Source organism: Styela clava, chromosome 8 (genome assembly GCF_964204865.1).
Source record: "Styela clava chromosome 8, kaStyClav1.hap1.2, whole genome shotgun sequence".
In the NCBI taxonomy this organism is placed as follows: domain Eukaryota; kingdom Metazoa; phylum Chordata; class Ascidiacea; order Stolidobranchia; family Styelidae; genus Styela; species Styela clava.
Window position 1 is genome coordinate 20,873,916 of NC_135257.1, and position 13,545 is coordinate 20,887,460.

The 13,545-nt window shown below is 38.5% G+C and overlaps 27 non-coding genes across 27 annotated transcripts; all 27 read right to left on the reverse strand.

Moving 5' to 3' along the window:
- Nucleotides 1–63: 63 nt before the first annotated feature.
- Trnar-ucg (transfer RNA arginine (anticodon UCG)) lies at nucleotides 64–136 on the reverse strand. The gene has a single exon. It is a non-coding gene; the product is annotated as a tRNA-Arg (tRNA).
- A 410-nt stretch (nucleotides 137–546) lies between these two features.
- On the reverse strand, nucleotides 547–619 carry Trnar-ucg (transfer RNA arginine (anticodon UCG)). Its single transcript has one exon. It is a non-coding gene; the product is annotated as a tRNA-Arg (tRNA).
- Nucleotides 620–781: 162 nt separating this feature from the next.
- Nucleotides 782–854, reverse strand: Trnak-cuu (transfer RNA lysine (anticodon CUU)). Its single transcript has one exon. It is a non-coding gene; the product is annotated as a tRNA-Lys (tRNA).
- Nucleotides 855–1,223: 369 nt separating this feature from the next.
- On the reverse strand, nucleotides 1,224–1,296 carry Trnar-acg (transfer RNA arginine (anticodon ACG)). The gene has a single exon. It is a non-coding gene; the product is annotated as a tRNA-Arg (tRNA).
- An 893-nt stretch (nucleotides 1,297–2,189) lies between these two features.
- Trnar-ucg (transfer RNA arginine (anticodon UCG)) lies at nucleotides 2,190–2,262 on the reverse strand. Its single transcript has one exon. It is a non-coding gene; the product is annotated as a tRNA-Arg (tRNA).
- A 163-nt stretch (nucleotides 2,263–2,425) lies between these two features.
- Nucleotides 2,426–2,498, reverse strand: Trnak-cuu (transfer RNA lysine (anticodon CUU)). Its single transcript has one exon. It is a non-coding gene; the product is annotated as a tRNA-Lys (tRNA).
- Nucleotides 2,499–3,425: 927 nt separating this feature from the next.
- On the reverse strand, nucleotides 3,426–3,498 carry Trnar-ucg (transfer RNA arginine (anticodon UCG)). Its single transcript has one exon. It is a non-coding gene; the product is annotated as a tRNA-Arg (tRNA).
- Nucleotides 3,499–4,059: 561 nt separating this feature from the next.
- On the reverse strand, nucleotides 4,060–4,132 carry Trnar-ucg (transfer RNA arginine (anticodon UCG)). The gene has a single exon. It is a non-coding gene; the product is annotated as a tRNA-Arg (tRNA).
- A 410-nt stretch (nucleotides 4,133–4,542) lies between these two features.
- On the reverse strand, nucleotides 4,543–4,615 carry Trnar-ucg (transfer RNA arginine (anticodon UCG)). Its single transcript has one exon. It is a non-coding gene; the product is annotated as a tRNA-Arg (tRNA).
- A 410-nt stretch (nucleotides 4,616–5,025) lies between these two features.
- Trnar-ucg (transfer RNA arginine (anticodon UCG)) lies at nucleotides 5,026–5,098 on the reverse strand. Its single transcript has one exon. It is a non-coding gene; the product is annotated as a tRNA-Arg (tRNA).
- Nucleotides 5,099–5,260: 162 nt separating this feature from the next.
- Nucleotides 5,261–5,333, reverse strand: Trnak-cuu (transfer RNA lysine (anticodon CUU)). Its single transcript has one exon. It is a non-coding gene; the product is annotated as a tRNA-Lys (tRNA).
- Nucleotides 5,334–5,702: 369 nt separating this feature from the next.
- Trnar-acg (transfer RNA arginine (anticodon ACG)) lies at nucleotides 5,703–5,775 on the reverse strand. Its single transcript has one exon. It is a non-coding gene; the product is annotated as a tRNA-Arg (tRNA).
- An 894-nt stretch (nucleotides 5,776–6,669) lies between these two features.
- Nucleotides 6,670–6,742, reverse strand: Trnar-ucg (transfer RNA arginine (anticodon UCG)). The gene has a single exon. It is a non-coding gene; the product is annotated as a tRNA-Arg (tRNA).
- Nucleotides 6,743–6,904: 162 nt separating this feature from the next.
- Trnak-cuu (transfer RNA lysine (anticodon CUU)) lies at nucleotides 6,905–6,977 on the reverse strand. The gene has a single exon. It is a non-coding gene; the product is annotated as a tRNA-Lys (tRNA).
- A 369-nt stretch (nucleotides 6,978–7,346) lies between these two features.
- Nucleotides 7,347–7,419, reverse strand: Trnar-acg (transfer RNA arginine (anticodon ACG)). The gene has a single exon. It is a non-coding gene; the product is annotated as a tRNA-Arg (tRNA).
- Nucleotides 7,420–7,829: 410 nt separating this feature from the next.
- On the reverse strand, nucleotides 7,830–7,902 carry Trnar-ucg (transfer RNA arginine (anticodon UCG)). The gene has a single exon. It is a non-coding gene; the product is annotated as a tRNA-Arg (tRNA).
- A 644-nt stretch (nucleotides 7,903–8,546) lies between these two features.
- On the reverse strand, nucleotides 8,547–8,619 carry Trnak-cuu (transfer RNA lysine (anticodon CUU)). The gene has a single exon. It is a non-coding gene; the product is annotated as a tRNA-Lys (tRNA).
- Nucleotides 8,620–8,782: 163 nt separating this feature from the next.
- Nucleotides 8,783–8,855, reverse strand: Trnar-ucg (transfer RNA arginine (anticodon UCG)). The gene has a single exon. It is a non-coding gene; the product is annotated as a tRNA-Arg (tRNA).
- A 408-nt stretch (nucleotides 8,856–9,263) lies between these two features.
- On the reverse strand, nucleotides 9,264–9,336 carry Trnar-ucg (transfer RNA arginine (anticodon UCG)). The gene has a single exon. It is a non-coding gene; the product is annotated as a tRNA-Arg (tRNA).
- A 410-nt stretch (nucleotides 9,337–9,746) lies between these two features.
- Trnar-ucg (transfer RNA arginine (anticodon UCG)) lies at nucleotides 9,747–9,819 on the reverse strand. The gene has a single exon. It is a non-coding gene; the product is annotated as a tRNA-Arg (tRNA).
- A 161-nt stretch (nucleotides 9,820–9,980) lies between these two features.
- Nucleotides 9,981–10,057, reverse strand: Trnak-cuu (transfer RNA lysine (anticodon CUU)). Its single transcript has one exon. It is a non-coding gene; the product is annotated as a tRNA-Lys (tRNA).
- Nucleotides 10,058–10,420: 363 nt separating this feature from the next.
- Nucleotides 10,421–10,493, reverse strand: Trnar-acg (transfer RNA arginine (anticodon ACG)). The gene has a single exon. It is a non-coding gene; the product is annotated as a tRNA-Arg (tRNA).
- Nucleotides 10,494–11,620: 1,127 nt separating this feature from the next.
- Nucleotides 11,621–11,693, reverse strand: Trnak-cuu (transfer RNA lysine (anticodon CUU)). Its single transcript has one exon. It is a non-coding gene; the product is annotated as a tRNA-Lys (tRNA).
- Nucleotides 11,694–12,139: 446 nt separating this feature from the next.
- Nucleotides 12,140–12,212, reverse strand: Trnar-ucg (transfer RNA arginine (anticodon UCG)). The gene has a single exon. It is a non-coding gene; the product is annotated as a tRNA-Arg (tRNA).
- A 161-nt stretch (nucleotides 12,213–12,373) lies between these two features.
- Trnak-cuu (transfer RNA lysine (anticodon CUU)) lies at nucleotides 12,374–12,450 on the reverse strand. Its single transcript has one exon. It is a non-coding gene; the product is annotated as a tRNA-Lys (tRNA).
- A 363-nt stretch (nucleotides 12,451–12,813) lies between these two features.
- On the reverse strand, nucleotides 12,814–12,886 carry Trnar-acg (transfer RNA arginine (anticodon ACG)). The gene has a single exon. It is a non-coding gene; the product is annotated as a tRNA-Arg (tRNA).
- Nucleotides 12,887–13,296: 410 nt separating this feature from the next.
- On the reverse strand, nucleotides 13,297–13,369 carry Trnar-ucg (transfer RNA arginine (anticodon UCG)). The gene has a single exon. It is a non-coding gene; the product is annotated as a tRNA-Arg (tRNA).
- Between the last annotated feature and the right edge of the window lie 176 nt (nucleotides 13,370–13,545).

Consider the following 13,545-nt stretch of genomic DNA (forward strand, 5'->3'; position numbering starts at 1 on the left):
TTGAAAAAAGGTGCAAGAATTTAAGTTGATCTGTCTAAAACTAATACACCAGACAATTTTGAACGAGCGCGCCAGGACTCGAACCTGGAATCTTCTGATCCGAAGTCAGACGCGTTATCCATTGCGCCACGCGCCCGTCTACAAAATGGAAAAAAGCTATTCCGAAGAAACAGTTCGAGTGTACAAATAAAATGATCTTGAGAACCTAGTACACGAAATACGGAAATGTATTAATCAGTCTTTTAACTGACCAAATTCCCAGCATTGTTACGAGGTTAGAAAAACGATGAAGCAATATTTTCACAAAAAATACATTACAAGAGATAGAAGTTTTAGATTTGTTTGACACAGACAAAGGATAGAATGACTTCGAGGGTTGGATTAAGTTTCTAACAATATACCGACAGAGCTAGCAGGGCAACGGGTTTGATTCTTTTCAACGGATCGCCTTCATTTAATAAAGAAGAAACATGCCAATGTCGTTTGAAAAAAGATGCAAGAATTTAAGTCGATCTGTCTAAAATTAATACACCAGACAATTTTGAACGAGCGCGCCAGGACTCGAACCTGGAATCTTCTGATCCGAAGTCAGACGCGTTATCCATTGCGCCACGCGCCCGTCTACCAAATGGAAAAAAGTTATTCTGAAGAAACAGTTTGAGTGCACAAATAAAAGGATCTTTAGAACCGAGTACACGAAATATGGAAATGAGTTAATTAGACTTTTAACTTACCAAACTCACATATCTATAGACAGTTTGCATTTCAAAAAACTTTCGAACGCCCAACGTGGGGATCGAACCCACGACCGTTGGATTAAGAGTCCAACGCTCTACCGACTGAGCTAGCCGGGCGACGAGTCTGATTTCTTACAACGGATCATTTGATCACGGTTTGATTCATTTCAACGGATCGCCTTCATTCAATGAGGGAGAAACTTGTCAAAGTGGGTTGAAAAAAGGTGCTACAAGAATTAAAGTCGTTCTGACTTAAATGAATATACCAGACAATTTTAGATAAGCACGCCAGGACTCGAGAGCGTGGAATCTTCTTATCCGAAGTCAGCCGCGTTATCCACTGCGCCACGCGCCCGTCTACCAAACGAAAAAGGTATTATGAAGAAACAATTCGAGTGTAAGATAGAAAATATAGAAGATCGTAGTTTTGTTGACAAATAAAACACAAGACTTTGAGCACTTATAAAACAATTTGTAAAATATATGCGAGCACGCCAGGATTCGAACCTGGAATTTTCTGATCCGTAGTCAGACGCGTTATCCATTGCGCCACGCGCCCGTCTACTAAATGGAAAAAAGTTATTCTGAAGAAACAGTTTGAGTGTACAAATAAAAGGATCTTTAGAACCGAGTATACAAAATATGGAAATGAATTAATTAGACTTTTAACTGACCAAATTCCCAGCATTGTTTCGAGGTTAGAAAAACGATAAAGCAATATATTCTTAAAAAATACATTACAAGAGATAGAAGTTTTAGATTTGTTTGATAAAGACAAAAGATAGAATGACTTTGAGGGTTGGATTAAGTGTCCAACAATATACCGACAGAGCTAGCCGGGCAATAGATTTGATTCTTTTCAACGGATCGCCTTCATTTAATAAAGAAGAAACATGCCAATGTCGTTTGAAAAAAGGTGCAAGAATTTAAGTCGATCTGTCTAAAACTAATACACCAGACAATTTTGAACGAGCGCGCCAAGACTCCAACCTGGAATCTTCTGATCCGAAGTCAGACGCGTTATCCATTGCGCCACGCGCCCGTCTACCAAATTGAAAAAAGCTATTCCCAAGAAACAGTTTGAGTGTACAAATAAAATGATCTTTAGAACCTAGTACACGAAATACGGAAATGTATTAATCAGTCTTTTAACTGACAAAATTCCCAGCATTGTTACGAGGTTAGAAAAACGATGAAGCAATATTTTCACAAAAAATACATTACAAGAGATAGAAGTTTTAGATTTGTTTGACAAAGACAAAGGATATAATGACTTCGAGGGTTGGATTAAGTGTCTAACAATATACCGACAGAGCTAGCCGGGCAACGGGTTTGATTCTTTTCAACGGATCGCCTTCATTTAATAAAGAAGAAACATGCCAATGTCGTTTGAAAAAAGATGCAAGAATTTAAGTCTATCTGTCTAAAATTAATACACCAGACAATTTTGAACGAGCGCGCCAGGACTCGAACCTGGAATCTTCTGATCCGAAGTCAGACGCGTTATCCATTGCGCCACGCGCCCGTCTACCAAATGGAAAAAAGTTATTCTGAAGAAACAGTTTGAGTGTACAAATAAAAGGATCTTTAGAACGGAGTACACGGACTATGGAAATGACTTAATTAGGCTTTTAACTTACCAAACTCACATATCTATAGACAGTTTGCATTTCAAAAATTCTGTCGAACGCCCAACGTGGGGCTCGAACCCACGACCGTTGGATTAAGAGTCCAACGCTCTACCGACTGAGCTAGCCGGGGGACGAGTCTGATTTCTTACAACGGATCATTTGATCACGGTTTGATTCATTTCAACGGATCGCCATCATTCAATGAGGGAGAAACTTGTCAAAGTGGGTTGAAAAAAGGTTCTACAAGAATTAAAGTCGTTCCGACTAAAATTAATATACCAGACAATTTTAAATAAGCGCGCCAGGACTCGTGCGTGGAATCTTCTTATCCGAAGTCAGCCGCGTTATCCACTGCGCCACGCGCTCGTCTACCAAACGAAAATGCTATTATGAAGAAATAATTCGAGTGTAAGATAGAAAAGATAGAAGATCGTAGTTTTGTTGACAAATAAAACACAAGACTTTGAGAACGGATCGCCTTCATTTAATAAAGAAGAAACATGCCAATGTCATTTGAAAAAAGGTGCAAGAATTTAAGTTGATCTGTCTAAAACTAATACACCAGACAATTTTGAACCAGCGCGCCAGGACTCGAACCTGGAATCTTCTGATCCGAAGTCAGACGCGTTATCCATTGCACCACGCGCCCGTCTACAAAATGTAAAAAGCTATTCCGAAGAAACAGTTTGAGTGTACAAATAAAATGATCTTGAGAACCTAGTAAACAAAATACGGAAATGTATTAATCAGTCTTTTAACTGACCAAATTCCCAGCATTGTTACGAGGTTAGAAAAACGATGAAGCAATATTTTCACAAAAATACATTACAAGAAATAGAAGTTTTAGATTTGTTTGACACAGACAAAGGATAGAATGACTTCGAGGGTTGGATTAAGTTTCTAACAATATACCGACAGAGCTAGCAGGGCAATGGGTTTGATTCTTTTCAACGGATCGCCTTCATTTAATAAAGAAGAAACATGCCAATGTCGTTTGAAAAAAGATGCAAGAATTTAAGTCGATCTGTCTAAAACTAATACACCAGACAATTTTGAACGAGCGCGCCAGGACTCGAACCTGGAATCTTCTGATCCGAAGTCAGACGCGTTATCCATTGCGCTACGCGCCCGTCTACCAAGTGGATAAAAGGTATTCTGAAGAAACAGTTTGAGTGTACAAATAAAAGGATCTTGAGAACCGAGTACACAAAATACGGAAATGTGTTTATCAGAATTTTAACTGACCAAATTCCCAGCATTGTTTTGAGGTTAGAAAAACGATAAAGCAATAATTTCTTAAAAAATACATTACAAGAGATAGAAGTTTTAGATTTGTTTGACAAAGACAAAAGATAGAATGATTTTGAGGGTTGGATTAAGTGTCCAACAATATACCGACAGAGCTAGCCAGGCAACGGGTTTGATTCTTTTCAACGGATCGCCTTCATTTAATAAAGAAGAAACATGCCAATGTCGTTTGAAAAAAGGTGCAAGAATTTAAGTCGATCTGAAACAATTCGAGTGTAAGATAGAAAAGATAGAAGATCGTAGTTTTGTTGACAAATAAAACACAAGACTTTAAGAACGGATCGCCTTCATTTAATAAAGAAGAAACATGCCAATGTCATTTGAAAAAAGGTGCAAGAATTTAAGTTGATCTGTCTAAAACTAATACACCAGACAATTTTGAACGAGCGCGCCAGGACTCGAACCTGGAATCTTCTGATCCGAAGTCAGACGCGTTATCCATTGCGCCACGCGCCCGTCTACAAAATGGAAAAAAGCTATTCCGAAGAAACAGTTTGAGTGTACAAATAAAATGATCTTGAGAACCTAGTACACGAAATTCGGAAATGTTTTAATCAGTCTTTTAACTGACCAAATTCCCAGCATTGTTATGAGGTTAGAAAAACGATGAAGCAATATTTTCACAAAAAATACATTACAAGAGATAGAAGTTTTAGATTAGTTTGACACAGACAAAGGATAGAATGACTTCGAGGGTTGGATTAAGTTTCTAACAATATACCGACAGAGCTAGCAGGGCAACGGGTTTGATTCTTTTCAACGGATCGCCTTCATTTAATAAAGAAGAAACATGCCAATGTCGTTTAAAAAAATATGCAAGAATTTAAGTCGATCTGTCTAAAACTAATACACCAGACAATTTTGAACAAGCGCGCCAGGACTCGAACCTGGAATCTTCTGATCCGAAGTCAGACGCGTTATCCACTGCGCCACGCGCCCGTCTACCAAGTGGATAAAAGTTATTGTGAAGAAACAGTTTGAGGGTACAAATAAAAGGATCTTGAGAACCGAGTACACAAAATACGGAAATGTGTTTATCAGAATTTTAACTGACCAAATTCCCAGCATTCTTTTGAGGTTAGAAAAACGATAAAGCAATAATTTCTTAAAAAATACATTACAAGAGGTAGAAGTTTTAGATTTGTTTGACAAAGACAAAAGATAGAATGACTTTGAGGGTTGGATTGAGTGTCCAACAATATACCGACAGAGCTAGCCGGGCAACGGGTTTGATTCTTTTCAACGGATCGCCTTCATTTAATAAAGAAGAAACATGCCAATGTCGTTTGAAAAAAAGTGCAAGAATTTAAGTCGATCTGTCTAAAACTAATACACAAGACAATTTTGAACGAGCGCGCCAGGACTCAAACCTGGAATCTTCTGATCCGAAGTCAGACGCGTTATCCATTGCGCCACGCGCCCGTCTACCAAGTGGATAAAAGTTATTCTGAAGAAACAGTTTGAGTGTACAAATAAAAGGATCTTTAAAACCGAGTACAGGAAATATGGAAATGAGTTAATTAGACTTTTAACTTACCAAACTCACATATCTATAGACAGTTTGCATTTCAAAAAACTTTTGAACGCCCAACGTGGGGATCGAACCCACGACCGTTGGATTAAGAGTCCAACGCTCTACCGACTGAGCCAGCCGGGCGACGAGTCTGATTTCTTACAACGGATCATTTGATCACGGTTTGATTCATTTCAACGGATCGCCTTTATTCAATGAGGGAGAAACTTGTCAAAGTGGGTTGAAAAAAGGTGCTACAAGAATTAAAGTCGTTCTGACTAAAATGAATATACCAGACAATTTTAAATAAGCACGCCAGGACTCGAGAGCGTGGAATCTTCTTATCCGAAGTCAGCCGCGATATCCACTGCGCCACGCGCCCGTCTACCAAACGAAAAAGCTATTATGAAGAAACAATTCGAGTGTAAGATAGAAAAGATAGAAGATCGTAGTTTTGTTGACAAATAAAACACAAGACTTTGAGCACTTATAAAACAATTTGTAAAATATATGCGAGCACGCCAGGATTCGAACCTGGAATCTTCTGATCCGTAGCCAGACGCGTTATCCATTGCGCCACGCGCCCGTCTACTAAATGGAAAAAAGTTATTCTGAAGAAACAGTTTGAGTGTACAAATAAAAGGTTCTTTAGAACCGAGTATACGAAATATGGAAATGAATTAATTAGACTTTTAACTAACCAAATTCCCAGCATTGTTTCGAGGTTAGAAAAACGATAAAGCAATATATTCTTAAAAAATACATTACAAGAGATAGAAGTTTTAGATTTGTTTGATAAAGACAAAAGATAGAATGACTTTGAGGGTTGGATTAAGTGTCCAACAATATACCGACAGAGCTAGCCGGGCAATAGGTTTGATTCTTTTCAACGGATCGCCTTCATTTAATAAAGAAGAAACATGCCAATGTCGTTTGAAAAAAGGGTGCAAGAATTTAAGTCGATCTGTCTAAAACTAATACACCAAACAATTTTGAACGAGCGCGCCAGGACTCCAACCAGGAATCTTCTGATCCGAAGTCAGACGCGTTATCCATTGCGCCACGCGCCCGTCTACCAGATTGAAAAAAGCTATTCCCAAGAAACAGTTTGAGTGTACAAATAAAATGATCTTTAGTACCTAGTACACGAAATACGGAAATGTATTAATCTGTCTTTTAACTGACCAAATTCCCAGCATTGTTACGAGGTTAGAAAAACGATGAAGCAATATTTTCACAAAAAATACATTACAAGAGATAGAAGTTTTAGATTTGTTTGACAAAGACAAAGGATAGAATGACGTCGAGGGTTGGATTAAGTGTCTAACAATATACCGATAGAGCTAGCCGGGCAACGGGTTTGATTCTTTTCAACGGATTGCCTTCATTTAATAAAGAAGAAACATGCCAATGTCGTTTGAAAAAAGGTGCAAGAATTTAAGTCGATCTGTCTAAAACTAATACACCAGACAATTTTGAACGAGCGCGCCAGGACTCAAACCTGGAATCTTCTGATCCGAAGTCAGACGCGTTATCCATTGCGCCACGCGCCCGTCTACCAAGTGGATAAAAGTTATTCTGAAGAAACAGTTTGAGTGTACAAATAAAAGGATCTTTAGAACCGAGTACACGAAATATGGAAATGAGTTAATTAGACTTTTAACTTACCAAACTCACATATCTATAGACAGTTTGCATTTCGAAAAACTTTCGAACGCCCAACGTGGGGATCGAACCCACGACCGTTGGATTAAGAGTCCAACGCTCTACCGACTGAGCCAGCCGGGCGACGAGTCTGATTTCTTACAACGGATCATTTGATCACGGTTTGATTCATTTCAACGGATCGCCTTTATTCAATGAGGGAGAAACTTGTCAAAGTGGGTTGAAAAAAGGTGCTACAAGAATTAAAGTCGTTCTGATTAAAATGAATATACCAGACAATTTTAAATAAGCAAGCCAGGACTCGAGAGCGTGGAATCTTCTTATCCGAAGTCAGCCGCGATATCCACTGCGCCACGCGCCCGTCTACCAAACGAAAAAGCTATTATGAAGAAACAATTCGAGTGTAAGATAGAAAAGATAGAAGATCGTAGTTTTGTTGACAAATAAAACACAAGACTTTGAGCACTTATAAAACAATTTGTAAACTATATGCGAGCACGCCGGGATTCGAACCTGGAATCTTCTGATCCGTAGTCAGACGCGTTATCCATTGCGCCACGCGCCCGTCTACTAAATGGAAAAAAGTTATTCTGAAGAAACAGTTTGAGTGTACAAATAAAAGGTTCTTTAGAACGGAGTATACGAAATATGGAAATGAATCAATTAGACTTTTAACTGACCAAATTCCCAGCATTGTTTCGAGGTTAGAAAAACGATAAAGCAATATATTCTTAAAAAATACATTACAAGAGATAGAAGTTTTAGATTTGTTTGATAAAGACAAAAGATAGAATGACTTTGAGGGTTGGATTAAGTGTCCAACAATATACCGACAGAGCTAGCCGGGCAATAGGTTTGATTCTTTTCAACGGATCGCCTTCATTTAATAAAGAAGAAACATGCCAATGTCGTTTGAAAAAAGGTGCAAGAATTTAAGTCGATCTGTCTAAAACTAATACACCAAACAATCTTGAACGAGCGCGCCAGGACTCCAACCTGGAATCTTCTGATCCGAAGTCAGACGCGTTATCCATTGCGCCACGCGCCCGTCTACCAGATTGAAAAAAGCTATTCCCAAGAAACAGTTTGAGTGTACAAATAAAATGATCTTTAGTACCTAGTACACGAAATACGGAAATGTATTAATCTGTCTTTTAACTGACCAAATTCCCAGCATTGTTACGAGGTTAGAAAAACGATGAAGCAATATTTTCACAAAAAATACATTACAAGAGATAGAAGTTTTAGATTTGTTTGACAAAGACAAAGGATAGAATGACGTCGAGGGTTGGATTAAGTGTCTAACAATATACCGACAGAGCTAGCCGGGCAACGGGTTTGATTCTTTTCAACGTATCGCCTTCATTTAATAAAGAAGAAACATGCCAATGTCGTTTGAAAAAAGATGCAAGAATTTAAGTCGATCTGTCTAAAATTAATACACCAGACAATTTTGAACGAGCGCCAGGACTCGAACCTGGAATCTTCTGTTCCGAAGTCAGACGCGTTATCCATTGCGCCACGCGCCCGTCTGCCAAATGGAAAAAAGTTATTCTTAAGAAACAGTTTGAGTGTACAAATAAAAGGATCTTTAGAACGGAGTACACGGACTATGGAAATGACTTAATTAGACTTTTAACTCACCAAACTCACATATCTATAGACAGTTTGCATTTCAAAAAATCTGTCGAACGCCCAACGTGGGGCTCGAACCCACGACCGTTGCATTAAGAGTCCAACGCTCTACCGACTGAGCTAGCCGGGCGATGAGTCTGAATTCTTACAACGGATCATTTGATCACGGTTTGATTCATTTCAACGGATCGCCATCATTCAATGAGGGAGAAACTTGTCAAAGTGGGTTAAAAAAAGGTTCTACAAGAATTAAAGTCGTTCTGACTAAAATGAATATACCAGACAATTTTAAATAAGCGCGCCAGGACTCGAACCTGGAATTTTCTGATCCGAAGTCAGACGCGTTATCCATTGCGCCACGCGCCCGTCTACAAAATGGAAAAAAGCTATTCCGAAGAAACAGTTTGAGTGTACAAATAAAATGATCTTGAGAACCTAGTACACGAAATACGGAAATGTATTAATCAGTCTTTTAACTGACCAAATTCCCAGCATTGTTACGAGGTTAGAAAAACGATGAAGCAATATTTTCACAAAAAGTACATTACAAGAGATAGAAGTTTTAGATTTGTTTGATACAGACAAAAGATAGAATGACTTCGAGGGTTGAATTAAGTTTCTAACAATATACCAACAGAGCTAGTAGGGCAACGGGTTTGATTCTTTTAAGCGGATCGCCTTCATTTATTAAAGAAGAAACATGCCAATGTCCTCTGAAAAAAATGCAAGAATTTAAGTCGATCTGTCTAAAACTGATACACCAGACAATTTGAACGAGCGCGCCAGTACTCGAACCTGGAATCTTCTGATCCGAAGTCAGACGCGTTATCCATTGCGCCACGCGCCCGTCTACCAAGTGGATAAAAGTTATTCTGAAGAAACAGTTTGAGTGTACAAATAAAAGGATCTTGAGAACCGAGTACACAAAATACGGAAATGTGTTTATCAGAATTTTAACTGACCAAATTCCCAGCATTGTTTTGAGGTTAGAAAAACGATAAAGCAATAATTTCTTAAAAAATACATTACAAGAGATAGAAGTTTTAGATTTGTTTGACAAAGACAAAAGATAGAATGACTTTGAGGGTTGGATTAAGTGTCCAACAATATACCGACAGAGCTAGCCGGGCAACGGGTTTGATTCTTTTCAACGGATCGCCTTCATTTAATAAAGAAGAAACATGCCAATGTCGTTTGAAAAAAGGTGCAAGAATTTAAGTCGATCTGTCTAAAACTAATACACCAGACAATTTTGAACGAGCGCGCCAGGACTCGAACCTGGAATCTTCTGATCCGAAGTCAGACGCGTTATCCATTGCGCCACGCGCCCGTCTACAAAATGGATAAAAGTTATTCTGAAGAAACAGTTTGAGTGTACAAATAAAAGGATCTTTAGAACCGAGTACACAAAATATGGAAATGAGTTAATTAGACTTTTAACTTACCAAACTCACATATCTATAGACAGTTTGCATTTCAAAAAACTTTCGGACGTCAACGTGGGGATCGAACCCATGACCGTTGGATTAAGAGTCCAACGTTCTACCGACTGAGCTAGCCGTGAGACGAGTCTGAATTCTTACAACGGATCATTTGATCACGGTTTGATTCATTACAACGGATCGCCATTATTCAATGAGGGAGAAACTTGTCAAAGTGGGTTAAAAAAAGGTTCTACAAGAATTAAAGTCGTTCTGACTAAAATGAATATACCAGACAATTTTAAATAAGCGCGCCAGGACTCGTGCGTGGAATCTTCTTATCCGAAGTCAGCCGCGTTATCCACTGCGCCACGCGCTCTTCTACCAAACGAAAATGCTATTATGAAGAAACAATTCGAGTGTAAGATAGAAAATATAGAAGATCGTAGTTTTGTTGACAAATAAAACACAAGACTTTGAGCACTTATAAAACAATTTGTAAAATATATGCGAGCACGCCAGGATTCGAACCTGGAATCTTCTGATCCGTAGTCAGACGCGTTATCCATTGCGCCACGCGCCCGTCTACTAAATGGAAAAAAGTTATTCTGAAGAAACAGTTTGAGTGTACAAATAAAAGGTTCTTTAGAACCGAGTATACGAAATATGGAAATGAATTAATTAGACTTTTAACTGACCAAATTCCCAGCATTGTTTCGAGGTTAGAAAAACGATAAAGCAATATATTCTTAAAAAATACATTACAAGAGATAGAAGTTTTAGATTTGTTTGATAAAGACAAAAGATAGAATGACTTTGAGGGTTGGATTAAGTGTCCAACAATATACCGACAGAGCTAGCCGGGCAATAGGTTTGATTCTTTTCAACGGATCGCCTTCATTTAATAAAGAAGAAACATGCCAATGTCGTTTGAAAAAAGGTGCAAGAATTTAAGTCGATCTGTCTAAAACTAATACACCAAACAATCTTGAACGAGCGCGCCAGGACTCCAACCTGGAATCTTCTAATCCGAAGTCAGACGCGTTATCCATTGCGCCACGCGCCCGTCTACCAGATTGAAAAAAGCTATTCCCAAGAAACAGTTTGAGTGTACAAATAAAATGATCTTTAGTACCTAGTACACGAAATACGGAAATGTATTAATCTGTCTTTTAACTGACCAAATTCCCAGCATTGTTACGAGGTTAGAAAAACGATGAAGCAATATTTTCACAAAAAATACATTACAAAAGATAGAAGTTTTAGATTTGTTTGACAAAGACAAAGGATAGAATGACGTCGAGGGTTGGATTAAGTGTCTAACAATATACCGACAGAGCTAGCCGGGCAACGGGTTTGATTCTTTTCAACGTATCGCCTTCATTTAATAAAGAAGAAACATGCCAATGTCGTTTGAAAAAAGATGCAAGAATTTAAGTCGATCTGTCTAAAATTAATACACCAGACAATTTTGAACGAGCGCCAGTACTCGAACCTGGAATCTTCTGATCCGAAGTCAGACGCGTTATCCATTGCGCCACGCGCCCGTCTACCAAATGGAAAAAAGTTATTCTTAAGAAACAGTTTGAGTGTACAAATAAAAGGATCTTTAGAACGGAGTACACGGACTATGGAAATGACTTAATTAGACTTTTAACTCACCAAACTCACATATCTATAGACAGTTTGCATTTCAAAAAATCTGTCGAACGCCCAACGTGGGGCTCGAACCCACGACCGTTGCATTAAGAGTCCAACGCTCTACCGACTGAGCTAGCCGGGCGACGAGTCTGAATTCTTACAACGGATCATTTGATCACGGTTTGATTCATTTCAACGGATCGCCATCATTCAATGAGGGAGAAACTTGTCAAAGTGGGTTAAAAAAAAGTTCTACAAGAATTAAAGTCGTTCTGACTAAAATGAATATACCAGACAATTTTAAATAAGCGCGCCAGGACTCGTGCGTGGAATCTTCTTATCCGAAGTCAGCCGCGTTATCCACTGCGCCACGCGCTCGTCTACCAAACGAAAATGCTATTATGAAGAAACAATTCGAGTGTAAAATAGAAAAGATAAAAGATCGTAGTTTTGTTGACAAATAAAACACAAGACTTTGAGAACGGATCGCCTTCATTTAATAAAAAAGAAACATGCCAATGTCATTTGAAAAAAGGTGCAAGAATTTAAGTCGATCTGTCTAAAACTAATACACCAGACAATTTTGAACGAGCGCGCCAGGACTCGAACCTGGAATCTTCTGATCCGAAGTCAGACGCGTTATCCATTGCGCCACGCGCCCGTCTACAAAATGGATAAAAGTTATTCTGAAGAAACAGTTTGAGTGTACAAATAAAAGGATCTTTAGAACCGAGTACACAAAATATGGAAATGAGTTAATTAGACTTTTAACTTACCAAACTCACATATCTATAGACAGTTTGCATTTCAAAAAACTTTCGGACGTCAACGTGGGGATCGAACCCATGACCGTTGGATTAAGAGTCCAACGTTCTACCGACTGAGCTAGCCGTGAGACGAGTCTGAATTCTTACAACGGATCATTTGATCACGGTTTGATTCATTACAACGGATCGCCATTATTCAATGAGGGAGAAACTTGTCAAAGTGGGTTAAAAAAAGGTTCTACAAGAATTAAAGTCGTTCTGACTAAAATGAATATACCAGACAATTTTAAATAAGCGCGCCAGGACTCGTGCGTGGAATCTTCTTATCCGAAGTCAGCCGCGTTATCCACTGCGCCACGCGCTCTTCTACCAAACGAAAATGCTATTATGAAGAAACAATTCGAGTGTAAGATAGAAAATATAGAAGATCGTAGTTTTGTTGACAAATAAAACACAAGACTTTGAGCACTTATAAAACAATTTGTAAAATATATGCGAGCACGCCAGGATTCGAACCTGGAATCTTCTGATCCGTAGTCAGACGCGTTATCCATTGCGCCACGCGCCCGTCTACTAAATGGAAAAAAGTTATTCTGAAGAAACAGTTTGAGTGTACAAATAAAAGGTTCTTTAGAACCGAGTATACGAAATATGGAAATGAATTAATTAGACTTTTAACTGACCAAATTCCCAGCATTGTTTCGAGGTTAGAAAAACGATAAAGCAATATATTCTTAAAAAATACATTACAAGAGATAGAAGTTTTAGATTTGTTTGATAAAGACAAAAGATAGAATGACTTTGAGGGTTGGATTAAGTGTCCAACAATATACCGACAGAGCTAGCCGGGCAATAGGTTTGATTCTTTTCAACGGATCGCCTTCATTTAATAAAGAAGAAACATGCCAATGTCGTTTGAAAAAAGGTGCAAGAATTTAAGTCGATCTGTCTAAAACTAATACACCAAACAATCTTGAACGAGCGCGCCAGGACTCCAACCTGGAATCTTCTGATCCGAAGTCAGACGCGTTATCCATTGCGCCACGCGCCCGTCTACCAGATTGAAAAAAGCTATTCCCAAGAAACAGTTTGAGTGTACAAATAAAATGATCTTTAGTACCTAGTACACGAAATACGGAAATGTATTAATCTGTCTTTTAACTGACCAAATTCCCAGCATTGTTACGAGGTTAGAAAAACGATGAAGCAATATTTTCACAAAAAATA